The sequence below is a fragment of the Schistocerca americana genome, unplaced genomic scaffold, assembly GCF_021461395.2.
Source record: "Schistocerca americana isolate TAMUIC-IGC-003095 unplaced genomic scaffold, iqSchAmer2.1 HiC_scaffold_271, whole genome shotgun sequence".
Classification (NCBI taxonomy): domain Eukaryota; kingdom Metazoa; phylum Arthropoda; class Insecta; order Orthoptera; family Acrididae; genus Schistocerca; species Schistocerca americana.
The window spans coordinates 1-24,407 of NW_025725985.1; the positions used below are offsets into that span (position 1 = coordinate 1).

The 24,407-nt window shown below is 52.5% G+C and overlaps 49 non-coding genes across 49 annotated transcripts; 10 read left to right on the forward strand and 39 right to left on the reverse strand.

Annotated features, from left to right (window-relative positions):
- The first annotated feature begins 918 nt into the window (after window positions 1-918).
- On the forward strand, window positions 919-990 carry Trnag-ucc. The gene has a single exon. It is a non-coding gene; the product is annotated as a tRNA-Gly (tRNA).
- Window positions 991-1,252: 262 nt separating this feature from the next.
- On the reverse strand, window positions 1,253-1,334 carry Trnas-aga. Its single transcript has one exon. It is a non-coding gene; the product is annotated as a tRNA-Ser (tRNA).
- Window positions 1,335-1,473: 139 nt separating this feature from the next.
- Trnak-uuu lies at window positions 1,474-1,546 on the reverse strand. Its single transcript has one exon. It is a non-coding gene; the product is annotated as a tRNA-Lys (tRNA).
- Window positions 1,547-2,222: 676 nt separating this feature from the next.
- Window positions 2,223-2,295, reverse strand: Trnam-cau. Its single transcript has one exon. It is a non-coding gene; the product is annotated as a tRNA-Met (tRNA).
- Window positions 2,296-3,279: 984 nt separating this feature from the next.
- Window positions 3,280-3,351, forward strand: Trnag-ucc. Its single transcript has one exon. It is a non-coding gene; the product is annotated as a tRNA-Gly (tRNA).
- Window positions 3,352-3,617: 266 nt separating this feature from the next.
- Trnas-aga lies at window positions 3,618-3,698 on the reverse strand. The gene has a single exon. It is a non-coding gene; the product is annotated as a tRNA-Ser (tRNA).
- Window positions 3,699-3,837: 139 nt separating this feature from the next.
- Trnak-uuu lies at window positions 3,838-3,910 on the reverse strand. Its single transcript has one exon. It is a non-coding gene; the product is annotated as a tRNA-Lys (tRNA).
- Window positions 3,911-4,207: 297 nt separating this feature from the next.
- Window positions 4,208-4,279, reverse strand: Trnae-uuc. Its single transcript has one exon. It is a non-coding gene; the product is annotated as a tRNA-Glu (tRNA).
- A 307-nt stretch (window positions 4,280-4,586) lies between these two features.
- Trnam-cau lies at window positions 4,587-4,659 on the reverse strand. Its single transcript has one exon. It is a non-coding gene; the product is annotated as a tRNA-Met (tRNA).
- Window positions 4,660-5,642: 983 nt separating this feature from the next.
- On the forward strand, window positions 5,643-5,714 carry Trnag-ucc. The gene has a single exon. It is a non-coding gene; the product is annotated as a tRNA-Gly (tRNA).
- Window positions 5,715-5,980: 266 nt separating this feature from the next.
- Trnas-aga lies at window positions 5,981-6,062 on the reverse strand. The gene has a single exon. It is a non-coding gene; the product is annotated as a tRNA-Ser (tRNA).
- Window positions 6,063-6,201: 139 nt separating this feature from the next.
- On the reverse strand, window positions 6,202-6,274 carry Trnak-uuu. The gene has a single exon. It is a non-coding gene; the product is annotated as a tRNA-Lys (tRNA).
- A 296-nt stretch (window positions 6,275-6,570) lies between these two features.
- On the reverse strand, window positions 6,571-6,642 carry Trnae-uuc. Its single transcript has one exon. It is a non-coding gene; the product is annotated as a tRNA-Glu (tRNA).
- A 308-nt stretch (window positions 6,643-6,950) lies between these two features.
- Trnam-cau lies at window positions 6,951-7,023 on the reverse strand. Its single transcript has one exon. It is a non-coding gene; the product is annotated as a tRNA-Met (tRNA).
- Window positions 7,024-8,006: 983 nt separating this feature from the next.
- On the forward strand, window positions 8,007-8,078 carry Trnag-ucc. The gene has a single exon. It is a non-coding gene; the product is annotated as a tRNA-Gly (tRNA).
- Window positions 8,079-8,344: 266 nt separating this feature from the next.
- Window positions 8,345-8,426, reverse strand: Trnas-aga. The gene has a single exon. It is a non-coding gene; the product is annotated as a tRNA-Ser (tRNA).
- A 139-nt stretch (window positions 8,427-8,565) lies between these two features.
- On the reverse strand, window positions 8,566-8,638 carry Trnak-uuu. Its single transcript has one exon. It is a non-coding gene; the product is annotated as a tRNA-Lys (tRNA).
- Window positions 8,639-8,934: 296 nt separating this feature from the next.
- On the reverse strand, window positions 8,935-9,006 carry Trnae-uuc. Its single transcript has one exon. It is a non-coding gene; the product is annotated as a tRNA-Glu (tRNA).
- A 308-nt stretch (window positions 9,007-9,314) lies between these two features.
- On the reverse strand, window positions 9,315-9,387 carry Trnam-cau. Its single transcript has one exon. It is a non-coding gene; the product is annotated as a tRNA-Met (tRNA).
- A 983-nt stretch (window positions 9,388-10,370) lies between these two features.
- On the forward strand, window positions 10,371-10,442 carry Trnag-ucc. The gene has a single exon. It is a non-coding gene; the product is annotated as a tRNA-Gly (tRNA).
- A 266-nt stretch (window positions 10,443-10,708) lies between these two features.
- Trnas-aga lies at window positions 10,709-10,790 on the reverse strand. Its single transcript has one exon. It is a non-coding gene; the product is annotated as a tRNA-Ser (tRNA).
- Window positions 10,791-10,929: 139 nt separating this feature from the next.
- Trnak-uuu lies at window positions 10,930-11,002 on the reverse strand. The gene has a single exon. It is a non-coding gene; the product is annotated as a tRNA-Lys (tRNA).
- A 296-nt stretch (window positions 11,003-11,298) lies between these two features.
- On the reverse strand, window positions 11,299-11,370 carry Trnae-uuc. Its single transcript has one exon. It is a non-coding gene; the product is annotated as a tRNA-Glu (tRNA).
- Window positions 11,371-11,678: 308 nt separating this feature from the next.
- On the reverse strand, window positions 11,679-11,751 carry Trnam-cau. The gene has a single exon. It is a non-coding gene; the product is annotated as a tRNA-Met (tRNA).
- Window positions 11,752-12,734: 983 nt separating this feature from the next.
- Trnag-ucc lies at window positions 12,735-12,806 on the forward strand. Its single transcript has one exon. It is a non-coding gene; the product is annotated as a tRNA-Gly (tRNA).
- A 266-nt stretch (window positions 12,807-13,072) lies between these two features.
- On the reverse strand, window positions 13,073-13,154 carry Trnas-aga. Its single transcript has one exon. It is a non-coding gene; the product is annotated as a tRNA-Ser (tRNA).
- Window positions 13,155-13,293: 139 nt separating this feature from the next.
- Window positions 13,294-13,366, reverse strand: Trnak-uuu. Its single transcript has one exon. It is a non-coding gene; the product is annotated as a tRNA-Lys (tRNA).
- A 296-nt stretch (window positions 13,367-13,662) lies between these two features.
- Window positions 13,663-13,734, reverse strand: Trnae-uuc. The gene has a single exon. It is a non-coding gene; the product is annotated as a tRNA-Glu (tRNA).
- A 308-nt stretch (window positions 13,735-14,042) lies between these two features.
- Trnam-cau lies at window positions 14,043-14,115 on the reverse strand. The gene has a single exon. It is a non-coding gene; the product is annotated as a tRNA-Met (tRNA).
- A 981-nt stretch (window positions 14,116-15,096) lies between these two features.
- On the forward strand, window positions 15,097-15,168 carry Trnag-ucc. The gene has a single exon. It is a non-coding gene; the product is annotated as a tRNA-Gly (tRNA).
- A 266-nt stretch (window positions 15,169-15,434) lies between these two features.
- On the reverse strand, window positions 15,435-15,516 carry Trnas-aga. The gene has a single exon. It is a non-coding gene; the product is annotated as a tRNA-Ser (tRNA).
- Window positions 15,517-15,655: 139 nt separating this feature from the next.
- Trnak-uuu lies at window positions 15,656-15,728 on the reverse strand. Its single transcript has one exon. It is a non-coding gene; the product is annotated as a tRNA-Lys (tRNA).
- Window positions 15,729-16,024: 296 nt separating this feature from the next.
- On the reverse strand, window positions 16,025-16,096 carry Trnae-uuc. Its single transcript has one exon. It is a non-coding gene; the product is annotated as a tRNA-Glu (tRNA).
- Window positions 16,097-16,404: 308 nt separating this feature from the next.
- Trnam-cau lies at window positions 16,405-16,477 on the reverse strand. Its single transcript has one exon. It is a non-coding gene; the product is annotated as a tRNA-Met (tRNA).
- Window positions 16,478-17,458: 981 nt separating this feature from the next.
- Trnag-ucc lies at window positions 17,459-17,530 on the forward strand. Its single transcript has one exon. It is a non-coding gene; the product is annotated as a tRNA-Gly (tRNA).
- A 266-nt stretch (window positions 17,531-17,796) lies between these two features.
- Trnas-aga lies at window positions 17,797-17,878 on the reverse strand. The gene has a single exon. It is a non-coding gene; the product is annotated as a tRNA-Ser (tRNA).
- Window positions 17,879-18,017: 139 nt separating this feature from the next.
- Window positions 18,018-18,090, reverse strand: Trnak-uuu. Its single transcript has one exon. It is a non-coding gene; the product is annotated as a tRNA-Lys (tRNA).
- Window positions 18,091-18,386: 296 nt separating this feature from the next.
- On the reverse strand, window positions 18,387-18,458 carry Trnae-uuc. The gene has a single exon. It is a non-coding gene; the product is annotated as a tRNA-Glu (tRNA).
- Window positions 18,459-18,766: 308 nt separating this feature from the next.
- Trnam-cau lies at window positions 18,767-18,839 on the reverse strand. Its single transcript has one exon. It is a non-coding gene; the product is annotated as a tRNA-Met (tRNA).
- A 980-nt stretch (window positions 18,840-19,819) lies between these two features.
- On the forward strand, window positions 19,820-19,891 carry Trnag-ucc. The gene has a single exon. It is a non-coding gene; the product is annotated as a tRNA-Gly (tRNA).
- Window positions 19,892-20,157: 266 nt separating this feature from the next.
- On the reverse strand, window positions 20,158-20,239 carry Trnas-aga. Its single transcript has one exon. It is a non-coding gene; the product is annotated as a tRNA-Ser (tRNA).
- Window positions 20,240-20,378: 139 nt separating this feature from the next.
- On the reverse strand, window positions 20,379-20,451 carry Trnak-uuu. Its single transcript has one exon. It is a non-coding gene; the product is annotated as a tRNA-Lys (tRNA).
- Window positions 20,452-20,747: 296 nt separating this feature from the next.
- Trnae-uuc lies at window positions 20,748-20,819 on the reverse strand. Its single transcript has one exon. It is a non-coding gene; the product is annotated as a tRNA-Glu (tRNA).
- Window positions 20,820-21,127: 308 nt separating this feature from the next.
- On the reverse strand, window positions 21,128-21,200 carry Trnam-cau. Its single transcript has one exon. It is a non-coding gene; the product is annotated as a tRNA-Met (tRNA).
- Window positions 21,201-22,180: 980 nt separating this feature from the next.
- On the forward strand, window positions 22,181-22,252 carry Trnag-ucc. Its single transcript has one exon. It is a non-coding gene; the product is annotated as a tRNA-Gly (tRNA).
- A 266-nt stretch (window positions 22,253-22,518) lies between these two features.
- Window positions 22,519-22,600, reverse strand: Trnas-aga. The gene has a single exon. It is a non-coding gene; the product is annotated as a tRNA-Ser (tRNA).
- Window positions 22,601-22,739: 139 nt separating this feature from the next.
- Window positions 22,740-22,812, reverse strand: Trnak-uuu. The gene has a single exon. It is a non-coding gene; the product is annotated as a tRNA-Lys (tRNA).
- A 296-nt stretch (window positions 22,813-23,108) lies between these two features.
- Window positions 23,109-23,180, reverse strand: Trnae-uuc. The gene has a single exon. It is a non-coding gene; the product is annotated as a tRNA-Glu (tRNA).
- Window positions 23,181-23,488: 308 nt separating this feature from the next.
- Trnam-cau lies at window positions 23,489-23,561 on the reverse strand. Its single transcript has one exon. It is a non-coding gene; the product is annotated as a tRNA-Met (tRNA).
- Between the last annotated feature and the right edge of the window lie 846 nt (window positions 23,562-24,407).

The window sequence follows — 24,407 nt, forward strand, 5'->3', positions numbered from 1 at the left end:
CTTTCTCAAGAATCTGTTGTGTTGCTACACGTGCTTTCCCTACTTGCTAGATTAAACTGCTGCCGCAGCTTTTCAACGGAACGCAGCACTGCCCGAGGTTACAGTACATCGCCCTTGCGGCACCTGAACACAGCGGCCTGTTGGGCCAGGCCGTCGTCAGAGTTCAGAAATAGCACGCGACCGTTCAAGTACGGTCTATTGCGTGCTGCGTGTATGGTTCTTCTCACAGCGAATCTTGCTATGCATTCCTGAGGCTGACGCAGCTCAGGCGAGGAATCGGCGCGGCAGCATTATAGCGAGAACAGCAGAACGATGCATCGGCGGGATTCGAACCCGTGCCGTCCGCATGCTAAGCGAGCATTCACCAATTTTTTTTTTTTTTTTTTTGTTCTCATTTCTTTCGTTGCATTTGTTGGGGGCGGACGTCCGATGGCGCCCGTTCATGTTCATCGTTGACTCGGTCTTTTATTACAGAGGGCAGATAACTCTCAGACCGAACACGCTGAGCTATCGTGCCGGCAAGCCTTAAGATTATGAGACTTACGCGCTGCCTACTGCACTACTGAGGCACATGCCATTGAACCACCGATGCTCGACAAGCTGCCCGTGCTTCCCGAGTACTTTTCTGCAGGGGAAAGTGGATTGCCACCCAGCGACGTCGGATACAACCGAAAAAAGTGCTACACACGCGGAGTGCTCCACTACACTGCCTTAAAACGAATGCTCATCTCTATCGTGTGAGTAACCTTGCGGCCGCGGCGACTAGTCTTGCCCAAAGACGCAGCGTGCGTGGAGGCGCTACCCGAATGCGTGTGGATGCACCCTCCTACCTCGTAAAGCGCCTGCAGCTACTATCACCGTGGGCCGCTGCTGGCGGGCAGGAAGCCGACACAGCGGGGCGTTGCGAGCAGCGCCTGTGCGGTGGTGGTGTAATGGTGAGCATAGTTGCCTTCCAAGCAGTTGATCCGGGTTCGATTCCCGGCCACCGCAAGTGGCGCCGGTTTTTTCGTAGAGTATGTGAGCCGCGTGCTGTTAAATGAAGGTTTTTTCGTCGTAGTTCCACGCAGACCATCCTGTCGTATGTCCCGACTTGTCCGACTTTGCTCGGCTGACGCGAAAGCTGACGCTTGGAATTCGCCCTTATCAAAAGGACAGGCACTATAAACGGCTGAGAGAGGCGAGGTGTGGAGAGGTACCAAAACGACAGGCAATCTGCGAATTTTCTGCTCGTTGTTCTTAAAGAAAAAACCGACGCAGTCGGTAGGACTCGAAGCTACGCTCCCAGAGGGAATCTGATTTCTAGTCAGACGCCTTAACCACTCGGCCACGACTGCTCGTAACTGAAGCTTCCCTGGAATCGTGAAGAATCCAACCGGTCTGCGCAGACTGTTGACAGGAAACGAACTCCGTGTACTGATTACGGCAGGGTTACCATCGCTACGAGACGAGCCATTACGGAAACGTTAAAATCTTCGCCCGGACAGGGACTTGAACCCTGGACCCTTAGGTTAAAAGCCTAATGCTCTACCGACTGAGCTATCCGGCTCACGCTCGTTGTGGATGGAGCGGCTGCAAGCAATGTAAATAACTGGAACGCGTGTGTAGGCGTACTACGGTAATTTCTGGCTTCTGGCGCAACTGGCGACTTCACCGACTTCCCACTGACGCTGGTAGCAGCCCAACAGCGGACCAGAGCCTCTTCTCCCTTTATTCCGGTGCCGACAGTAATTGCATCATGTGCCCTGTTTTCCCCGAGTACGTTCGGTCGAAGCTTCGCAAGGTGGGCGACAAACGACAGTTCGAAGGCCAAAACGTGGAGCGTTGTGTGCGCAAAAACTTCCGTTCCGGTACCGGAAATCGAACCCGGGCCTCCTGGGTGAAAGCCAGGTATCCTAGCCACTAGACCACACCGAGTTGCTCGATAAGCGTGAGGTTTTCTCCCGTCTCCTCTCGTATTTCGTGCTGAATCTGGACTCAGTGCAGTTCTCCGTTTGCGAGCATATTTGCGCCTACAGACTGGCATGGCGCACAGCTCGAAATTGACTATTCATTATTTTACTACCTAACAAGGGAAGAGAAAGATCAAAGTTGTACGTTGTCATAATGGAAATAAACATATTGACGCTGGGGCGTAGACTCCTTGTGGATAACGAACGACAATTAAGTTCGTTCCCTAGCAACAGCAACGCCGTTAATTCAGCCATGATGTACAGCAAATTAAATGCCCCGGGTGAGGATCGAACTCACGACCTTAAGATTATGAGACTTACGCGCTACCTACTGCGCTACCGAGGCACGTTGCAAGTAATGTTACAGGAAACTTGGTAAGTCTCTCATATTAGAGATAGACAGTTTGCGCTTTCTCAAGAATCTGTTGTGTTGCTACACGTGCTTTCCCTACTTGCTAGATTAAACTGCTGCCGCAGCTTTTTCAACGGAACGCAGCACTGCCCGAGGTTACAGTACATCGCCCTTGCGGCACCTGAACACAGCGGCCTGTTGGGCCAGGCCGTCGTCAGAGTTCAGAAATAGCACGCGACCGTTCAAGTACGGTCTATTGCGTGCTGCGTGTATGGTTCTTCTCACAGCGAATCTTGCTATGCATTCCTGAGGCTGACGCAGCTCAGGCGAGGAATCGGCGCGGCAGCATTATAGCGAGAACAGCAGAACGATGCATCGGCCGGGATTCGAACCCGTGCCGTCCGCATGCTAAGCGAGCATTCACCAATTTTTTTTTTTTTTTTTTGTTCTCATTTCTTTCGTTGCATTTGTTGGGGGCGGACGTCCGATGGCGCCCGTTCATGTTCATCGTTGACTCGGTCTTTTATTACAGAGGGCAGATAACTCTCAGACCGAACACGCTGAGCTATCGTGCCGGCAAGCCCTTAAGATTATGAGACTTACGCGCTGCCTACTGCACTACTGAGGCACATGCCATTGACCACCGATGCTCGACAAGCTGCCCCGTGCTTCCCGAGTACTTTTCTGCAGGGGAAAGTGGGATTGCCACCCAGCGACGTCGGATACAACCGAAAAAAGTGCTACACACGCGGAGTGCTCCACTACACTGCCTTAAAACGAATGCTCATCTCTATCGTGTGAGTAACCTTGCGGCCGCGGCGACTAGTCTTGCCCAAAGACGCAGCGTGCGTGGAGGCGCTACCCGAATGCGTGTGGATGCACCCTCCTACCTCGTAATGCGCCTGCAGCTACTATCACCGTGGGCCGCTGCTGGCGGGCAGGAAGCCGACACAGCGGGGCGTTGCGAGCAGCGCCTGTGCGGTGGTGGTGTAATGGTGAGCATAGTTGCCTTCCAAGCAGTTGATCCGGGTTCGATTCCCGGCCACCGCAAGTGGCGCCGGTTTTTTCGTATGAGTATGTGAGCCGCGTGCTGTTAAATGAAGGTTTTTTTCGTCGTAGTTCCACGCAGACCATCCTGTCGTATGTCCCGACTTGTCCCGACTTTGCTCGGCTGACGCGAAAGCTGACGCTTGGAATTCGCCCTTATCAAAAGGACAGGCACTATAAACGGCTGAGAGAGGCGAGGTGTGGAGAGGTACCAAAACGACAGGCAATCTGCGAAATTTTCTGCTCGTTGTTCTTAAAGAAAAAACCGACGCAGTCGGTAGACTCGAAGCTACGCTCCCAGAGGGAATCTGATTTCTAGTCAGACGCCTTAACCACTCGGCCACGACTGCTCGTAACTGAAGCTTCCCTGGAATCGTGAAGAATCCAACCGGTCTGCGCAGACTGTTGACAGGAAACGAACTCCGTGTACTGATTACGGCAGGGTTACCATCGCTACGAGACGAGCCATTACGGAAACGTTAAAATCTTCGCCCGGACAGGGACTTGAACCCTGGACCCTTAGTTTAAAAGCCTAATGCTCTACCGACTGAGCTATCCGGGCTCACGCTCGTTGTGGATGGAGCGGCTGCAAGCAATGTAAATAACTGGAACGCGTGTGTAGGCGTACTACGGTAATTTCTGGCTTCTGGCGCAACTGGCGACTTCACCGACTTCCCACTGACGCTGGTAGCAGCCCAACAGCGGACCAGAGCCTCTTCTCCCTTTATTCCGGTGCCGACAGTAATTGCATTCATGTGCCTGTTTTCCCCGATTACGTTCGGTCGAAGCTTCGCAAGGTGGGCGACAAACGACAGTTCGAAGGCCAAAACGTGGAGCGTTGTGTGCGCAAAAACTTCCGTTCCGGTACCGGAAATCGAACCCGGGCCTCCTGGGTGAAAGCCAGGTATCCTAGCCACTAGACCACACCGGAGTTGCTCGATAAGCGTGAGGTTTTCTCCGTCTCCTCTCGTATTTCGTGCTGAATCTGGACTCAGTGCAGTTCTCCGTTTGCGAGCATATTTGCGCCTACAGACTGGCATGGCGCACAGCTCGAATTGACTATTCATTATTTTACTCCTAACAAGGGAAGAGAAAGATCAAAGTTGTACGTTGTCATAATTGGAAATAAACATATTGACGCTGGGGCGTAGACTCCTTGTGGATAACGAACGACAATTAAGTTCGTTCCCTAGCAACAGCAACGCCGTTAATTCAGCCATGATGTACAGCAAATTAAATGCCCCGGGTGAGGATCGAACTCACGACCTTAAGATTATGAGACTTACGCGCTACCTACTGCGCTACCGAGGCACGTTGCAAGTAATGTTACAGGAAACTTGGTAAGTCTCTCATATTAGAGATAGACAGTTTGCGCTTTCTCAAGAATCTGTTGTGTTGCTACACGTGCTTTCCCTACTTGCTAGATTAAACTGCTGCCGCAGCTTTTTCAACGGAACGCAGCACTGCCCGAGGTTACAGTACATCGCCCTTGCGGCACCTGAACACAGCGGCCTGTTGGGCCAGGCCGTCGTCAGAGTTCAGAAATAGCACGCGACCGTTCAAGTACGGTCTATTGCGTGCTGCGTGTATGGTTCTTCTCACAGCGAATCTTGCTATGCATTCCTGAGGCTGACGCAGCTCAGGCGAGGAATCGGCGCGGCAGCATTATAGCGAGAACAGCAGAACGATGCATCGGCCGGGATTCGAACCCGTGCCGTCCGCATGCTAAGCGAGCATTCACCAATTTTTTTTTTTTTTTTTTGTTCTCATTTCTTTCGTTGCATTTGTTGGGGGCGGACGTCCGATGGCGCCCGTTCATGTTCATCGTTGACTCGGTCTTTTATTACAGAGGGCAGATAACTCTCAGACCGAACACGCTGAGCTATCGTGCCGGCAAGCCTTAAGATTATGAGACTTACGCGCTGCCTACTGCACTACTGAGGCACATGCCATTGAACCACCGATGCTCGACAAGCTGCCCGTGCTTCCCGAGTACTTTTCTGCAGGGGAAAGTGGGATTGCCACCCAGCGACGTCGGATACAACCGAAAAAAGTGCTACACACGCGGAGTGCTCCACTACACTGCCTTAAAACGAATGCTCATCTCTATCGTGTGAGTAACCTTGCGGCCGCGGCGACTAGTCTTGCCCAAAGACGCAGCGTGCGTGGAGGCGCTACCCGAATGCGTGTGGATGCACCCTCCTACCTCGTAAAGCGCCTGCAGCTACTATCACCGTGGGCCGCTGCTGGCGGGCAGGAAGCCGACACAGCGGGGCGTTGCGAGCAGCGCCTGTGCGGTGGTGGTGTAATGGTGAGCATAGTTGCCTTCCAAGCAGTTGATCCGGGTTCGATTCCCGGCCACCGCAAGTGGCGCCGGTTTTTTCGTATGAGTATGTGAGCCGCGTGCTGTTAAATGAAGGTTTTTTTCGTCGTAGTTCCACGCAGACCATCCTGTCGTATGTCCCGACTTGTCCCGACTTTGCTCGGCTGACGCGAAAGCTGACGCTTGGAATTCGCCCTTATCAAAAGGACAGGCACTATAAACGGCTGAGAGAGGCGAGGTGTGGAGAGGTACCAAAACGACAGGCAATCTGCGAAATTTTCTGCTCGTTGTTCTTAAAGAAAAAACCGACGCAGTCGGTAGGACTCGAAGCTACGCTCCCAGAGGGAATCTGATTTCTAGTCAGACGCCTTAACCACTCGGCCACGACTGCTCGTAACTGAAGCTTCCCTGGAATCGTGAAGAATCCAACCGGTCTGCGCAGACTGTTGACAGGAAACGAACTCCGTGTACTGATTACGGCAGGGTTACCATCGCTACGAGACGAGCCATTACGGAAACGTTAAAATCTTCGCCCGGACAGGGACTTGAACCCTGGACCCTTAGGTTAAAAGCCTAATGCTCTACCGACTGAGCTATCCGGGCTCACGCTCGTTGTGGATGGAGCGGCTGCAAGCAATGTAAATAACTGGAACGCGTGTGTAGGCGTACTACGGTAATTTCTGGCTTCTGGCGCAACTGGCGACTTCACCGACTTCCCACTGACGCTGGTAGCAGCCCAACAGCGGACCAGAGCCTCTTCTCCCTTTATTCCGGTGCCGACAGTAATTGCATCATGTGCCTGTTTTCCCCGATTACGTTCGGTCGAAGCTTCGCAAGGTGGGCGACAAACGACAGTTCGAAGGCCAAAACGTGGAGCGTTGTGTGCGCAAAAACTTCCGTTCCGGTACCGGAAATCGAACCCGGGCCTCCTGGGTGAAAGCCAGGTATCCTAGCCACTAGACCACACCGGAGTTGCTCGATAAGCGTGAGGTTTTCTCCGTCTCCTCTCGTATTTCGTGCTGAATCTGGACTCAGTGCAGTTCTCCGTTTGCGAGCATATTTGCGCCTACAGACTGGCATGGCGCACAGCTCGAAATTGACTATTCATTATTTTACTCCTAACAAGGGAAGAGAAAGATCAAAGTTGTACGTTGTCATAATTGGAAATAAACATATTGACGCTGGGGCGTAGACTCCTTGTGGATAACGAACGACAATTAAGTTCGTTCCCTAGCAACAGCAACGCCGTTAATTCAGCCATGATGTACAGCAAATTAAATGCCCCGGGTGAGGATCGAACTCACGACCTTAAGATTATGAGACTTACGCGCTACCTACTGCGCTACCGAGGCACGTTGCAAGTAATGTTACAGGAAACTTGGTAAGTCTCTCATATTAGAGATAGACAGTTTGCGCTTTCTCAAGAATCTGTTGTGTTGCTACACGTGCTTTCCCTACTTGCTAGATTAAACTGCTGCCGCAGCTTTTTCAACGGAACGCAGCACTGCCCGAGGTTACAGTACATCGCCCTTGCGGCACCTGAACACAGCGGCCTGTTGGGCCAGGCCGTCGTCAGAGTTCAGAAATAGCACGCGACCGTTCAAGTACGGTCTATTGCGTGCTGCGTGTATGGTTCTTCTCACAGCGAATCTTGCTATGCATTCCTGAGGCTGACGCAGCTCAGGCGAGGAATCGGCGCGGCAGCATTATAGCGAGAACAGCAGAACGATGCATCGGCCGGGATTCGAACCCGTGCCGTCCGCATGCTAAGCGAGCATTCACCAATTTTTTTTTTTTTTTTTTGTTCTCATTTCTTTCGTTGCATTTGTTGGGGGCGGACGTCCGATGGCGCCCGTTCATGTTCATCGTTGACTCGGTCTTTTATTACAGAGGGCAGATAACTCTCAGACCGAACACGCTGAGCTATCGTGCCGGCAAGCCTTAAGATTATGAGACTTACGCGCTGCCTACTGCACTACTGAGGCACATGCCATTGAACCACCGATGCTCGACAAGCTGCCCGTGCTTCCCGAGTACTTTTCTGCAGGGGAAAGTGGGATTGCCACCCAGCGACGTCGGATACAACCGAAAAAAGTGCTACACACGCGGAGTGCTCCACTACACTGCCTTAAAACGAATGCTCATCTCTATCGTGTGAGTAACCTTGCGGCCGCGGCGACTAGTCTTGCCCAAAGACGCAGCGTGCGTGGAGGCGCTACCCGAATGCGTGTGGATGCACCCTCCTACCTCGTAAAGCGCCTGCAGCTACTATCACCGTGGGCCGCTGCTGGCGGGCAGGAAGCCGACACAGCGGGGCGTTGCGAGCAGCGCCTGTGCGGTGGTGGTGTAATGGTGAGCATAGTTGCCTTCCAAGCAGTTGATCCGGGTTCGATTCCCGGCCACCGCAAGTGGCGCCGGTTTTTTCGTATGAGTATGTGAGCCGCGTGCTGTTAAATGAAGGTTTTTTTCGTCGTAGTTCCACGCAGACCATCCTGTCGTATGTCCCGACTTGTCCCGACTTTGCTCGGCTGACGCGAAAGCTGACGCTTGGAATTCGCCCTTATCAAAAGGACAGGCACTATAAACGGCTGAGAGAGGCGAGGTGTGGAGAGGTACCAAAACGACAGGCAATCTGCGAAATTTTCTGCTCGTTGTTCTTAAAGAAAAAACCGACGCAGTCGGTAGGACTCGAAGCTACGCTCCCAGAGGGAATCTGATTTCTAGTCAGACGCCTTAACCACTCGGCCACGACTGCTCGTAACTGAAGCTTCCCTGGAATCGTGAAGAATCCAACCGGTCTGCGCAGACTGTTGACAGGAAACGAACTCCGTGTACTGATTACGGCAGGGTTACCATCGCTACGAGACGAGCCATTACGGAAACGTTAAAATCTTCGCCCGGACAGGGACTTGAACCCTGGACCCTTAGGTTAAAAGCCTAATGCTCTACCGACTGAGCTATCCGGGCTCACGCTCGTTGTGGATGGAGCGGCTGCAAGCAATGTAAATAACTGGAACGCGTGTGTAGGCGTACTACGGTAATTTCTGGCTTCTGGCGCAACTGGCGACTTCACCGACTTCCCACTGACGCTGGTAGCAGCCCAACAGCGGACCAGAGCCTCTTCTCCCTTTATTCCGGTGCCGACAGTAATTGCATCATGTGCCTGTTTTCCCCGATTACGTTCGGTCGAAGCTTCGCAAGGTGGGCGACAAACGACAGTTCGAAGGCCAAAACGTGGAGCGTTGTGTGCGCAAAAACTTCCGTTCCGGTACCGGAAATCGAACCCGGGCCTCCTGGGTGAAAGCCAGGTATCCTAGCCACTAGACCACACCGGAGTTGCTCGATAAGCGTGAGGTTTTCTCCGTCTCCTCTCGTATTTCGTGCTGAATCTGGACTCAGTGCAGTTCTCCGTTTGCGAGCATATTTGCGCCTACAGACTGGCATGGCGCACAGCTCGAAATTGACTATTCATTATTTTACTCCTAACAAGGGAAGAGAAAGATCAAAGTTGTACGTTGTCATAATTGGAAATAAACATATTGACGCTGGGGCGTAGACTCCTTGTGGATAACGAACGACAATTAAGTTCGTTCCCTAGCAACAGCAACGCCGTTAATTCAGCCATGATGTACAGCAAATTAAATGCCCCGGGTGAGGATCGAACTCACGACCTTAAGATTATGAGACTTACGCGCTACCTACTGCGCTACCGAGGCACGTTGCAAGTAATGTTACAGGAAACTTGGTAAGTCTCTCATATTAGAGATAGACAGTTTGCGCTTTCTCAAGAATCTGTTGTGTTGCTACACGTGCTTTCCCTACTTGCTAGATTAAACTGCTGCCGCAGCTTTTTCAACGGAACGCAGCACTGCCCGAGGTTACAGTACATCGCCCTTGCGGCACCTGAACACAGCGGCCTGTTGGGCCAGGCCGTCGTCAGAGTTCAGAAATAGCACGCGACCGTTCAAGTACGGTCTATTGCGTGCTGCGTGTATGGTTCTTCTCACAGCGAATCTTGCTATGCATTCCTGAGGCTGACGCAGCTCAGGCGAGGAATCGGCGCGGCAGCATTATAGCGAGAACAGCAGAACGATGCATCGGCCGGGATTCGAACCCGTGCCGTCCGCATGCTAAGCGAGCATTCACCAATTTTTTTTTTTTTTTTTTGTTCTCATTTCTTTCGTTGCATTTGTTGGGGGCGGACGTCCGATGGCGCCCGTTCATGTTCATCGTTGACTCGGTCTTTTATTACAGAGGGCAGATAACTCTCAGACCGAACACGCTGAGCTATCGTGCCGGCAAGCCTTAAGATTATGAGACTTACGCGCTGCCTACTGCACTACTGAGGCACATGCCATTGAACCACCGATGCTCGACAAGCTGCCCGTGCTTCCCGAGTACTTTTCTGCAGGGGAAAGTGGGATTGCCACCCAGCGACGTCGGATACAACCGAAAAAAGTGCTACACACGCGGAGTGCTCCACTACACTGCCTTAAAACGAATGCTCATCTCTATCGTGTGAGTAACCTTGCGGCCGCGGCGACTAGTCTTGCCCAAAGACGCAGCGTGCGTGGAGGCGCTACCCGAATGCGTGTGGATGCACCCTCCTACCTCGTAAAGCGCCTGCAGCTACTATCACCGTGGGCCGCTGCTGGCGGGCAGGAAGCCGACACAGCGGGGCGTTGCGAGCAGCGCCTGTGCGGTGGTGGTGTAATGGTGAGCATAGTTGCCTTCCAAGCAGTTGATCCGGGTTCGATTCCCGGCCACCGCAAGTGGCGCCGGTTTTTTCGTATGAGTATGTGAGCCGCGTGCTGTTAAATGAAGGTTTTTTTCGTCGTAGTTCCACGCAGACCATCCTGTCGTATGTCCCGACTTGTCCCGACTTTGCTCGGCTGACGCGAAAGCTGACGCTTGGAATTCGCCCTTATCAAAAGGACAGGCACTATAAACGGCTGAGAGAGGCGAGGTGTGGAGAGGTACCAAAACGACAGGCAATCTGCGAAATTTTCTGCTCGTTGTTCTTAAAGAAAAAACCGACGCAGTCGGTAGGACTCGAAGCTACGCTCCCAGAGGGAATCTGATTTCTAGTCAGACGCCTTAACCACTCGGCCACGACTGCTCGTAACTGAAGCTTCCCTGGAATCGTGAAGAATCCAACCGGTCTGCGCAGACTGTTGACAGGAAACGAACTCCGTGTACTGATTACGGCAGGGTTACCATCGCTACGAGACGAGCCATTACGGAAACGTTAAAATCTTCGCCCGGACGGGGACTTGAACCCTGGACCCTTAGGTTAAAAGCCTAATGCTCTACCGACTGAGCTATCCGGGCTCACGCTCCTTGTGGATGGAGCGGCTGCAAGCAATGTAAATAACTGGAACGCGTGTGTAGGCGTACTACGGTAATTTCTGGCTTCTGGCGCAACTGGCGACTTCACCGACCTCCCACTGACGCTGGTAGCAGCCCAACAGCGGACCAGAGCCTCTTCTCCCTTTATTCCGGTGCCGACAGTAATTGCATCATGTGCCTGTTTTCCCCGATTACGTTCGGTCGAAGCTTCGCAAGGTGGGCGACAAACGACAGTTCGAAGGCCAAAACGTGGAGCGTTGTGTGCGCAAAAACTTCCGTTCCGGTACCGGAAATCGAACCCGGGCCTCCTGGGTGAAAGCCAGGTATCCTAGCCACTAGACCACACCGGAGTTGCTCGATAAGCGTGAGGTTTTCTCCGTCTCCTCTCGTATTTCGTGCTGAATCTGGACTCAGTGCAGTTCTCCGTTTGCGAGCATATTTGCGCCTACAGACTGGCATGGCGCACAGCTCGAAATTGACTATTCATTATTTTACTCCTAACAAGGGAAGAGAAAGATCAAAGTTGTACGTTGTCATAATTGGAAATAAACATATTGACGCTGGGGCGTAGACTCCTTGTGGATAACGAACGACAATTAAGTTCGTTCCCTAGCAACAGCAACGCCGTTAATTCAGCCATGATGTACAGCAAATTAAATGCCCCGGGTGAGGATCGAACTCACGACCTTAAGATTATGAGACTTACGCGCTACCTACTGCGCTACCGAGGCACGTTGCAAGTAATGTTACAGGAAACTTGGTAAGTCTCTCATATTAGAGATAGACAGTTTGCGCTTTCTCAAGAATCTGTTGTGTTGCTACACGTGCTTTCCCTACTTGCTAGATTAAACTGCTGCCGCAGCTTTTTCAACGGAACGCAGCACTGCCCGAGGTTACAGTACATCGCCCTTGCGGCACCTGAACACAGCGGCCTGTTGGGCCAGGCCGTCGTCAGAGTTCAGAAATAGCACGCGACCGTTCAAGTACGGTCTATTGCGTGCTGCGTGTATGGTTCTTCTCACAGCGAATCTTGCTATGCATTCCTGAGGCTGACGCAGCTCAGGCGAGGAATCGGCGCGGCAGCATTATAGCGAGAACAGCAGAACGATGCATCGGCCGGGATTCGAACCCGTGCCGTCCGCATGCTAAGCGAGCATTCACCAATTTTTTTTTTTTTTTTTTGTTCTCATTTCTTTCGTTGCATTTGTTGGGGGCGGACGTCCGATGGCGCCCGTTCATGTTCATCGTTGACTCGGTCTTTTATTACAGAGGGCAGATAACTCTCAGACCGAACACGCTGAGCTATCGTGCCGGCAAGCCTTAAGATTATGAGACTTACGCGCTGCCTACTGCACTACTGAGGCACATGCCATTGAACCACCGATGCTCGACAAGCTGCCCGTGCTTCCCGAGTACTTTTCTGCAGGGGAAAGTGGGATTGCCACCCAGCGACGTCGGATACAACCGAAAAAAGTGCTACACACGCGGAGTGCTCCACTACACTGCCTTAAAACGAATGCTCATCTCTATCGTGTGAGTAACCTTGCGGCCGCGGCGACTAGTCTTGCCCAAAGACGCAGCGTGCGTGGAGGCGCTACCCGAATGCGTGTGGATGCACCCTCCTACCTCGTAAAGCGCCTGCAGCTACTATCACCGTGGGCCGCTGCTGGCGGGCAGGAAGCCGACACAGCGGGGCGTTGCGAGCAGCGCCTGTGCGGTGGTGGTGTAATGGTGAGCATAGTTGCCTTCCAAGCAGTTGATCCGGGTTCGATTCCCGGCCACCGCAAGTGGCGCCGGTTTTTTCGTTTGAGTATGTGAGCCGCGTGCTGTTAAATGAAGGTTTTTTTCGTCGTAGTTCCACGCAGACCATCCTGTCGTATGTCCCGACTTGTCCCGACTTTGCTCGGCTGACGCGAAAGCTGACGCTTGGAATTCGCCCTTATCAAAAGGACAGGCACTATAAACGGCTGAGAGAGGCGAGGTGTGGAGAGGTACCAAAACGACAGGCAATCTGCGAAATTTTCTGCTCGTTGTTCTTAAAGAAAAAACCGACGCAGTCGGTAGGACTCGAAGCTACGCTCCCAGAGGGAATCTGATTTCTAGTCAGACGCCTTAACCACTCGGCCACGACTGCTCGTAACTGAAGCTTCCCTGGAATCGTGAAGAATCCAACCGGTCTGCGCAGACTGTTGACAGGAAACGAACTCCGTGTACTGATTACGGCAGGGTTACCATCGCTACGAGACGAGCCATTACGGAAACGTTAAAATCTTCGCCCGGACGGGGACTTGAACCCTGGACCCTTAGGTTAAAAGCCTAATGCTCTACCGACTGAGCTATCCGGGCTCACGCTCCTTGTGGATGGAGCGGCTGCAAGCAATGTAAATAACTGGAACGCGTGTGTAGGCGTACTACGGTAATTTCTGGCTTCTGGCGCAACTGGCGACTTCACCGACTTCCCACTGACGCTGGTAGCAGCCCAACAGCGGACCAGAGCCTCTTCTCCCTTTATTCCGGTGCCGACAGTAATTGCATCATGTGCCTGTTTTCCCCGATTACGTTCGGTCGAAGCTTCGCAAGGTGGGCGACAAACGACAGTTCGAAGGCCAAAACGTGGAGCGTTGTGTGCGCAAAAACTTCCGTTCCGGTACCGGAAATCGAACCCGGGCCTCCTGGGTGAAAGCCAGGTATCCTAGCCACTAGACCACACCGGAGTTGCTCGATAAGCGTGAGGTTTTCTCCGTCTCCTCTCGTATTTCGTGCTGAATCTGGACTCAGTGCAGTTCTCCGTTTGCGAGCATATTTGCGCCTACAGACTGGCATGGCGCACAGCTCGAAATTGACTATTCATTATTTTACTCCTAACAAGGGAAGAGAAAGATCAAAGTTGTACGTTGTCATAATTGGAAATAAACATATTGACGCTGGGGCGTAGACTCCTTGTGGATAACGAACGACAATTAAGTTCGTTCCCTAGCAACAGCAACGCCGTTAATTCAGCCATGATGTACAGCAAATTAAATGCCCCGGGTGAGGATCGAACTCACGACCTTAAGATTATGAGACTTACGCGCTACCTACTGCGCTACCGAGGCACGTTGCAAGTAATGTTACAGGAAACTTGGTAAGTCTCTCATATTAGAGATAGACAGTTTGCGCTTTCTCAAGAATCTGTTGTGTTGCTACACGTGCTTTCCCTACTTGCTAGATTAAACTGCTGCCGCAGCTTTTTCAACGGAACGCAGCACTGCCCGAGGTTACAGTACATCGCCCTTGCGGCACCTGAACACAGCGGCCTGTTGGGCCAGGCCGTCGTCAGAGTTCAGAAATAGCACGCGACCGTTCAAGTACGGTCTATTGCGTGCTGCGTGTATGGTTCTTCTCACAGCGAATCTTGCTATGCATTCCTGAGGCTGACGCAGCTCAGGCGAGGAATCGGCGCGGCAGCATTATAGCGAGAACAGCAGAACGATGCATCGGCCGGGATTCGAACCCGTGCCGTCCGCATGCTAAGCGAGCATTCACCAATTTTTTTTTTTTTTTTGTTCTCATTTCTTTCGTTGCATTTGTTGGGGGCGGACGTCCGATGGCGCCCGTTCATGTTCATCGTTGACTCAGTCTTTTATTACAGAGGGCAGATAACTCTCAGACCGAACACGCTGAGCTATCGTGCCGGCAAGCCTTAAGATTATGAGACTTACGCGCTGCCTACTGCACTACTGAGGCACATGCCATTGAACCACCGATGCTCGACAAGCTGCCCGTGCTTCCCGAGTACTTTTCTGCAGGGGAAAGTGGGATTGCCACCCAGCGACGTCGGATACAACCGAAAAAAGTGCTACACACGCGGAGTGCTCCACTACACTGCCTTAAAACGAATGCTCATCTCTATCGTGTGAGTAACCTTGCGGCCGCGGCGACTAGTCTTGCCCAAAGACGCAGCGTGCGTGGAGGCGCTACCCGAATGCGTGTGGATGCACCCTCCTACCTCGTAAAGCGCCTGCAGCTACTATCACCGTGGGCCGCTGCTGGCGGGCAGGAAGCCGACACAGCGGGGCGTTGCGAGCAGCGCCTGTGCGGTGGTGGTGTAATGGTGAGCATAGTTGCCTTCCAAGCAGTTGATCCGGGTTCGATTCCCGGCCACCGCAAGTGGCGCCGGTTTTTTCGTATGAGTATGTGAGCCGCGTGCTGTTAAATGAAGGTTTTTTTCGTCGTAGTTCCACGCAGACCATCCTGTCGTATGTCCCGACTTGTCCCGACTTTGCTCGGCTGACGCGAAAGCTGACGCTTGGAATTCGCCCTTATCAAAAGGACAGGCACTATAAACGGCTGAGAGAGGCGAGGTGTGGAGAGGTACCAAAACGACAGGCAATCTGCGAAATTTTCTGCTCGTTGTTCTTAAAGAAAAAACCGACGCAGTCGGTAGGACTCGAAGCTACGCTCCCAGAGGGAATCTGATTTCTAGTCAGACGCCTTAACCACTCGGCCACGACTGCTCGTAACTGAAGCTTCCCTGGAATCGTGAAGAATCCAACCGGTCTGCGCAGACTGTTGACAGGAAACGAACTCCGTGTACTGATTACGGCAGGGTTACCATCGCTACGAGACGAGCCATTACGGAAACGTTAAAATCTTCGCCCGGACGGGGACTTGAACCCTGGACCCTTAGGTTAAAAGCCTAATGCTCTACCGACTGAGCTATCCGGGCTCACGCTCCTTGTGGATGGAGCGGCTGCAAGCAATGTAAATAACTGGAACGCGTGTGTAGGCGTACTACGGTAATTTCTGGCTTCTGGCGCAACTGGCGACTTCACCGACTTCCCACTGACGCTGGTAGCAGCCCAACAGCGGACCAGAGCCTCTTCTCCCTTTATTCCGGTGCCGACAGTAATTGCATCATGTGCCTGTTTTCCCCGATTACGTTCGGTCGAAGCTTCGCAAGGTGGGCGACAAACGACAGTTCGAAGGCCAAAACGTGGAGCGTTGTGTGCGCAAAAACTTCCGTTCCGGTACCGGAAATCGAACCCGGGCCTCCTGGGTGAAAGCCAGGTATCCTAGCCACTAGACCACACCGGAGTTGCTCGATAAGCGTGAGGTTTTCTCCGTCTCCTCTCGTATTTCGTGCTGAATCTGGACTCAGTGCAGTTCTCCGTTTGCGAGCATATTTGCGCCTACAGACTGGCATGGCGCACAGCTCGAAATTGACTATTCATTATTTTACTCCTAACAAGGGAAGAGAAAGATCAAAGTTGTACGTTGTCATAATTGGAAATAAACATATTGACGCTGGGGCGTAGACTCCTTGTGGATAACGAACGACAATTAAGTTCGTTCCCTAGCAACAGCAACGCCGTTAATTCAGCCATGATGTACAGCAAATTAAATGCCCCGGGTGAGGATCGAACTCACGACCTTAAGATTATGAGACTTACGCGCTACCTACTGCGCTACCGAGGCACGTTGCAAGTAATGTTACAGGAAACTTGGTAAGTCTCTCATATTAGAGATAGACAGTTTGCGCTTTCTCAAGAATCTGTTGTGTTGCTACACGTGCTTTCCCTACTTGCTAGATTAAACTGCTGCCGCAGCTTTTTCAACGGAACGCAGCACTGCCCGAGGTTACAGTACATCGCCCTTGCGGCACCTGAACACAGCGGCCTGTTGGGCCAGGCCGTCGTCAGAGTTCAGAAATAGCACGCGACCGTTCAAGTACGGTCTATTGCGTGCTGCGTGTATGGTTCTTCTCACAGCGAATCTTGCTATGCATTCCTGAGGCTGACGCAGCTCAGGCGAGGAATCGGCGCGGCAGCATTATAGCGAGAACAGCAGAACGATGCATCGGCCGGGATTCGAACCCGTGCCGTCCGCATGCTAAGCGAGCATTCACCAATTTTTTTTTTTTTTTTGTTCTCATTTCTTTCGTTGCATTTGTTGGGGGCGGACGTCCGATGGCGCCCGTTCATGTTCATCGTTGACTCGGTCTTTTATTACAGAGGGCAGATAACTCTCAGACCGAACACGCTGAGCTATCGTGCCGGCAAGCCTTAAGATTATGAGACTTACGCGCTGCCTACTGCACTACTGAGGCACATGCCATTGAACCACCGATGCTCGACAAGCTGCCCGTGCTTCCCGAGTACTTTTCTGCAGGGGAAAGTGGGATTGCCACCCAGCGACGTCGGATACAACCGAAAAAAGTGCTACACACGCGGAGTGCTCCACTACACTGCCTTAAAACGAATGCTCATCTCTATCGTGTGAGTAACCTTGCGGCCGCGGCGACTAGTCTTGCCCAAAGACGCAGCGTGCGTGGAGGCGCTACCCGAATGCGTGTGGATGCACCCTCCTACCTCGTAAAGCGCCTGCAGCTACTATCACCGTGGGCCGCTGCTGGCGGGCAGGAAGCCGACACAGCGGGGCGTTGCGAGCAGCGCCTGTGCGGTGGTGGTGTAATGGTGAGCATAGTTGCCTTCCAAGCAGTTGATCCGGGTTCGATTCCCGGCCACCGCAAGTGGCGCTGGTTTTTTCGTATGAGTATGTGAGCCGCGTGCTGTTAAATGAAGGTTTTTTTCGTCGTAGCTCCACGCAGACCATCCTGTCGTATGTCCCGACTTGTCCCGACTTTGCTCGGCTGACGCGAAAGCTGACGCTTGGAATTCGCCCTTATCAAAAGGACAGGCACTATAAACGGCTGAGAGAGGCGAGGTGTGGAGAGGTACCAAAACGACAGGCAATCTGCGAAATTTTCTGCTCGTTGTTCTTAAAGAAAAAACCGACGCAGTCGGTAGGACTCGAAGCTACGCTCCCAGAGGGAATCTGATTTCTAGTCAGACGCCTTAACCACTCGGCCACGACTGCTCGTAACTGAAGCTTCCCTGGAATCGTGAAGAATCCAACCGGTCTGCGCAGACTGTTGACAGGAAACGAACTCCGTGTACTGATTACGGCAGGGTTACCATCGCTACGAGACGAGCCATTACGGAAACGTTAAAATCTTCGCCCGGACGGGGACTTGAACCCTGGACCCTTAGGTTAAAAGCCTAATGCTCTACCGACTGAGCTATCCGGGCTCACGCTCCTTGTGGATGGAGCGGCTGCAAGCAATGTAAATAACTGGAACGCGTGTGTAGGCGTACTACGGTAATTTCTGGCTTCTGGCGCAACTGGCGACTTCACCGACTTCCCACTGACGCTGGTAGCAGCCCAACAGCGGACCAGAGCCTCTTCTCCCTTTATTCCGGTGCCGACAGTAATTGCATCATGTGCCTGTTTTCCCCGATTACGTTCGGTCGAAGCTTCGCAAGGTGGGCGACAAACGACAGTTCGAAGGCCAAAACGTGGAGCGTTGTGTGCGCAAAAACTTCCGTTCCGGTACCGGAAATCGAACCCGGGCCTCCTGGGTGAAAGCCAGGTATCCTAGCCACTAGACCACACCGGAGTTGCTCGATAAGCGTGAGGTTTTCTCCGTCTCCTCTCGTATTTCGTGCTGAATCTGGACTCAGTGCAGTTCTCCGTTTGCGAGCATATTTGCGCCTACAGACTGGCATGGCGCACAGCTCGAAATTGACTATTCATTATTTTACTCCTAACAAGGGAAGAGAAAGATCAAAGTTGTACGTTGTCATAATTGGAAATAAACATATTGACGCTGGGGCGTAGACTCCTTGTGGATAACGAACGACAATTAAGTTCGTTCCCTAGCAACAGCAACGCCGTTAATTCAGCCATGATGTACAGCAAATTAAATGCCCCGGGTGAGGATCGAACTCACGACCTTAAGATTATGAGACTTACGCGCTACCTACTGCGCTACCGAGGCACGTTGCAAGTAATGTTACAGGAAACTTGGTAAGTCTCTCATATTAGAGATAGACAGTTTGCGCTTTCTCAAGAATCTGTTGTGTTGCTACACGTGCTTTCCCTACTTGCTAGATTAAACTGCTGCCGCAGCTTTTTCAACGGAACGCAGCACTGCCCGAGGTTACAGTACATCGCCCTTGCGGCACCTGAACACAGCGGCCTGTTGGGCCAGGCCGTCGTCAGAGTTCAGAAATAGCACGCGACCGTTCAAGTACGGTCTATTGCGTGCTGCGTGTATGGTTCTTCTCACAGCGAATCTTGCTATGCATTCCTGAGGCTGACGCAGCTCAGGCGAGGAATCGGCGCGGCAGCATTATAGCGAGAACAGCAGAACGATGCATCGGCCGGGATTCGAACCCGTGCCGTCCGCATGCTAAGCGAGCATTCACCAATTTTTTTTTTTTTTTGTTCTCATTTCTTTCGTTGCATTTGTTGGGGGCGGACGTCCGATGGCGCCCGTTCATGTTCATCGTTGACTCGGTCTTTTATTACAGAGGGCAGATAACTCTCAGACCGAACACGCTGAGCTATCGTGCCGGCAAGCCTTAAGATTATGAGACTTACGCGCTGCCTACTGCACTACTGAGGCACATGCCATTGAACCACCGATGCTCGACAAGCTGCCCGTGCTTCCCGAGTACTTTTCTGCAGGGGAAAGTGGGATTGCCACCCAGCGACGTCGGATACAACCGAAAAAAGTGCTACACACGCGGAGTGCTCCACTACACTGCCTTAAAACGAATGCTCATCTCTATCGTGTGAGTAACCTTGCGGCCGCGGCGACTAGTCTTGCCCAAAGACGCAGCGTGCGTGGAGGCGCTACCCGAATGCGTGTGGATGCACCCTCCTACCTCGTAAAGCGCCTGCAGCTACTATCACCGTGGGCCGCTGCTGGCGGGCAGGAAGCCGACACAGCGGGGCGTTGCGAGCAGCGCCTGTGCGGTGGTGGTGTAATGGTGAGCATAGTTGCCTTCCAAGCAGTTGATCCGGGTTCGATTCCCGGCCACCGCAAGTGGCGCTGGTTTTTTCGTATGAGTATGTGAGCCGCGTGCTGTTAAATGAAGGTTTTTTTCGTCGTAGCTCCACGCAGACCATCCTGTCGTATGTCCCGACTTGTCCCGACTTTGCTCGGCTGACGCGAAAGCTGACGCTTGGAATTCGCCCTTATCAAAAGGACAGGCACTATAAACGGCTGAGAGAGGCGAGGTGTGGAGAGGTACCAAAACGACAGGCAATCTGCGAAATTTTCTGCTCGTTGTTCTTAAAGAAAAAACCGACGCAGTCGGTAGGACTCGAAGCTACGCTCCCAGAGGGAATCTGATTTCTAGTCAGACGCCTTAACCACTCGGCCACGACTGCTCGTAACTGAAGCTTCCCTGGAATCGTGAAGAATCCAACCGGTCTGCGCAGACTGTTGACAGGAAACGAACTCCGTGTACTGATTACGGCAGGGTTACCATCGCTACGAGACGAGCCATTACGGAAACGTTAAAATCTTCGCCCGGACGGGGACTTGAACCCTGGACCCTTAGGTTAAAAGCCTAATGCTCTACCGACTGAGCTATCCGGGCTCACGCTCCTTGTGGATGGAGCGGCTGCAAGCAATGTAAATAACTGGAACGCGTGTGTAGGCGTACTACGGTAATTTCTGGCTTCTGGCGCAACTGGCGACTTCACCGACTTCCCACTGACGCTGGTAGCAGCCCAACAGCGGACCAGAGCCTCTTCTCCCTTTATTCCGGTGCCGACAGTAATTGCATCATGTGCCTGTTTTCCCCGATTACGTTCGGTCGAAGCTTCGCAAGGTGGGCGACAAACGACAGTTCGAAGGCCAAAACGTGGAGCGTTGTGTGCGCAAAAACTTCCGTTCCGGTACCGGAAATCGAACCCGGGCCTCCTGGGTGAAAGCCAGGTATCCTAGCCACTAGACCACACCGGAGTTGCTCGATAAGCGTGAGGTTTTCTCCGTCTCCTCTCGTATTTCGTGCTGAATCTGGACTCAGTGCAGTTCTCCGTTTGCGAGCATATTTGCGCCTACAGACTGGCATGGCGCACAGCTCGAAATTGACTATTCATTATTTTACTCCTAACAAGGGAAGAGAAAGATCAAAGTTGTACGTTGTCATAATTGGAAATAAACATATTGACGCTGGGGCGTAGACTCCTTGTGGATAACGAACGACAATTAAGTTCGTTCCCTAGCAACAGCAACGCCGTTAATTCAGCCATTATGTACAGCAAATTAAATGCCCCGGGTGAGGATCGAACTCACGACCTTAAGATTATGAGACTTACGCGCTACCTACTGCGCTACCGAGGCACGTTGCAAGTAATGTTACAGGAAACTTGGTAAGTCTCTCATATTAGAGATAGACAGTTTGCGCTTTCTCAAGAATCTGTTGTGTTGCTACACGTGCTTTCCCTACTTGCTAGATTAAACTGCTGCCGCAGCTTTTTCAACGGAACGCAGCACTGCCCGAGGTTACAGTACATCGCCCTTGCGGCACCTGAACACAGCGGCCTGTTGGGCCAGGCCGTCGTCAGAGTTCAGAAATAGCACGCGACCGTTCAAGTACGGTCTATTGCGTGCTGCGTGTATGGTTCTTCTCACAGCGAATCTTGCTATGCATTCCTGAGGCTGACGCAGCTCAGGCGAGGAATCGGCGCGGCAGCATTATAGCGAGAACAGCAGAACGATGCATCGGCCGGGATTCGAACCCGTGCCGTCCGCATGCTAAGCGAGCATTCACCAATTTTTTTTTTTTTTTGTTCTCATTTCTTTCGTTGCATTTGTTGGGGGCGGACGTCCGATGGCGCCCGTTCATGTTCATCGTTGACTCGGTCTTTTATTACAGAGGGCAGATAACTCTCAGACCGAACACGCTGAGCTATCGTGCCGGCAAGCCTTAAGATTATGAGACTTACGCGCTGCCTACTGCACTACTGAGGCACATGCCATTGAACCACCGATGCTCGACAAGCTGCCCGTGCTTCCCGAGTACTTTTCTGCAGGGGAAAGTGGGATTGCCACCCAGCGACGTCGGATACAACCGAAAAAAGTGCTACACACGCGGAGTGCTCCACTACACTGCCTTAAAACGAATGCTCATCTCTATCGTGTGAGTAACCTTGCGGCCGCGGCGACTAGTCTTGCCCAAAGACGCAGCGTGCGTGGAGGCGCTACCCGAATGCGTGTGGATGCACCCTCCTACCTCGTAAAGCGCCTGCAGCTACTATCACCGTGGGCCGCTGCTGGCGGGCAGGAAGCCGACACAGCGGGGCGTTGCGAGCAGCGCCTGTGCGGTGGTGGTGTAATGGTGAGCATAGTTGCCTTCCAAGCAGTTGATCCGGGTTCGATTCCCGGCCACCGCAAGTGGCGCTGGTTTTTTCGTATGAGTATGTGAGCCGCGTGCTGTTAAATGAAGGTTTTTTTCGTCGTAGCTCCACGCAGACCATCCTGTCGTATGTCCCGACTTGTCCCGACTTTGCTCGGCTGACGCGAAAGCTGACGCTTGGAATTCGCCCTTATCAAAAGGACAGGCACTATAAACGGCTGAGAGAGGCGAGGTGTGGAGAGGTACCAAAACGACAGGCAATCTGCGAAATTTTCTGCTCGTTGTTCTTAAAGAAAAAACCGACGCAGTCGGTAGGACTCGAAGCTACGCTCCCAGAGGGAATCTGATTTCTAGTCAGACGCCTTAACCACTCGGCCACGACTGCTCGTAACTGAAGCTTCCCTGGAATCGTGAAGAATCCAACCGGTCTGCGCAGACTGTTGACAGGAAACGAACTCCGTGTACTGATTACGGCAGGGTTACCATCGCTACGAGACGAGCCATTACGGAAACGTTAAAATCTTCGCCCGGACGGGGACTTGAACCCTGGACCCTTAGGTTAAAAGCCTAATGCTCTACCGACTGAGCTATCCGGGCTCACGCTCCTTGTGGATGGAGCGGCTGCAAGCAATGTAAATAACTGGAACGCGTGTGTAGGCGTACTACGGTAATTTCTGGCTTCTGGCGCAACTGGCGACTTCACCGACTTCCCACTGACGCTGGTAGCAGCCCAACAGCGGACCAGAGCCTCTTCTCCCTTTATTCCGGTGCCGACAGTAATTGCATCATGTGCCTGTTTTCCCCGATTACGTTCGGTCGAAGCTTCGCAAGGTGGGCGACAAACGACAGTTCGAAGGCCAAAACGTGGAGCGTTGTGTGCGCAAAAACTTCCGTTCCGGTACCGGAAATCGAACCCGGGCCTCCTGGGTGAAAGCCAGGTATCCTAGCCACTAGACCACACCGGAGTTGCTCGATAAGCGTGAGGTTTTCTCCGTCTCCTCTCGTATTTCGTGCTGAATCTGGACTCAGTGCAGTTCTCCGTTTGCGAGCATATTTGCGCCTACAGACTGGCATGGCGCACAGCTCGAAATTGACTATTCATTATTTTACTCCTAACAAGGGAAGAGAAAGATCAAAGTTGTACGTTGTCATAATTGGAAATAAACATATTGACGCTGGGGCGTAGACTCCTTGTGGATAACGAACGACAATTAAGTTCGTTCCCTAGCAACAGCAACGCCGTTAATTCAGCCATTATGTACAGCAAATTAAATGCCCCGGGTGAGGATCGAACTCACGACCTTAAGATTATGAGACTTACGCGCTACCTACTGCGCTACCGAGGCACGTTGCAAGTAATGTTACAGGAAACTTGGTAAGTCTCTCATATTAGAGATAGACAGTTTGCGCTTTCTCAAGAATCTGTTGTGTTGCTACACGTGCTTTCCCTACTTGCTAGATTAAACTGCTGCCGCAGCTTTTTCAACGGAACGCAGCACTGCCCGAGGTTACAGTACATCGCCCTTGCGGCACCTGAACACAGCGGCCTGTTGGGCCAGGCCGTCGTCAGAGTTCAGAAATAGCACGCGACCGTTCAAGTACGGTCTATTGCGTGCTGCGTGTATGGTTCTTCTCACAGCGAATCTTGCTATGCATTCCTGAGGCTGACGCAGCTCAGGCGAGGAATCGGCGCGGCAGCATTATAGCGAGAACAGCAGAACGATGCATCGGCCGGGATTCGAACCCGTGCCGTCCGCATGCTAAGCGAGCATTCACCAATTTTTTTTTTTTTTTTGTTCTCATTTCTTTCGTTGCATTTGTTGGGGGCGGACGTCCGATGGCGCCCGTTCATGTTCATCGTTGACTCGGTCTTTTATTACAGAGGGCAGATAACTCTCAGACCGAACACGCTGAGCTATCGTGCCGGCAAGCCTTAAGATTATGAGACTTACGCGCTGCCTACTGCACTACTGAGGCACATGCCATTGAACCACCGATGCTCGACAAGCTGCCCGTGCTTCCCGAGTACTTTTCTGCAGGGGAAAGTGGGATTGCCACCCAGCGACGTCGGATACAACCGAAAAAAGTGCTACACACGCGGAGTGCTCCACTACACTGCCTTAAAACGAATGCTCATCTCTATCGTGTGAGTAACCTTGCGGCCGCGGCGACTAGTCTTGCCCAAAGACGCA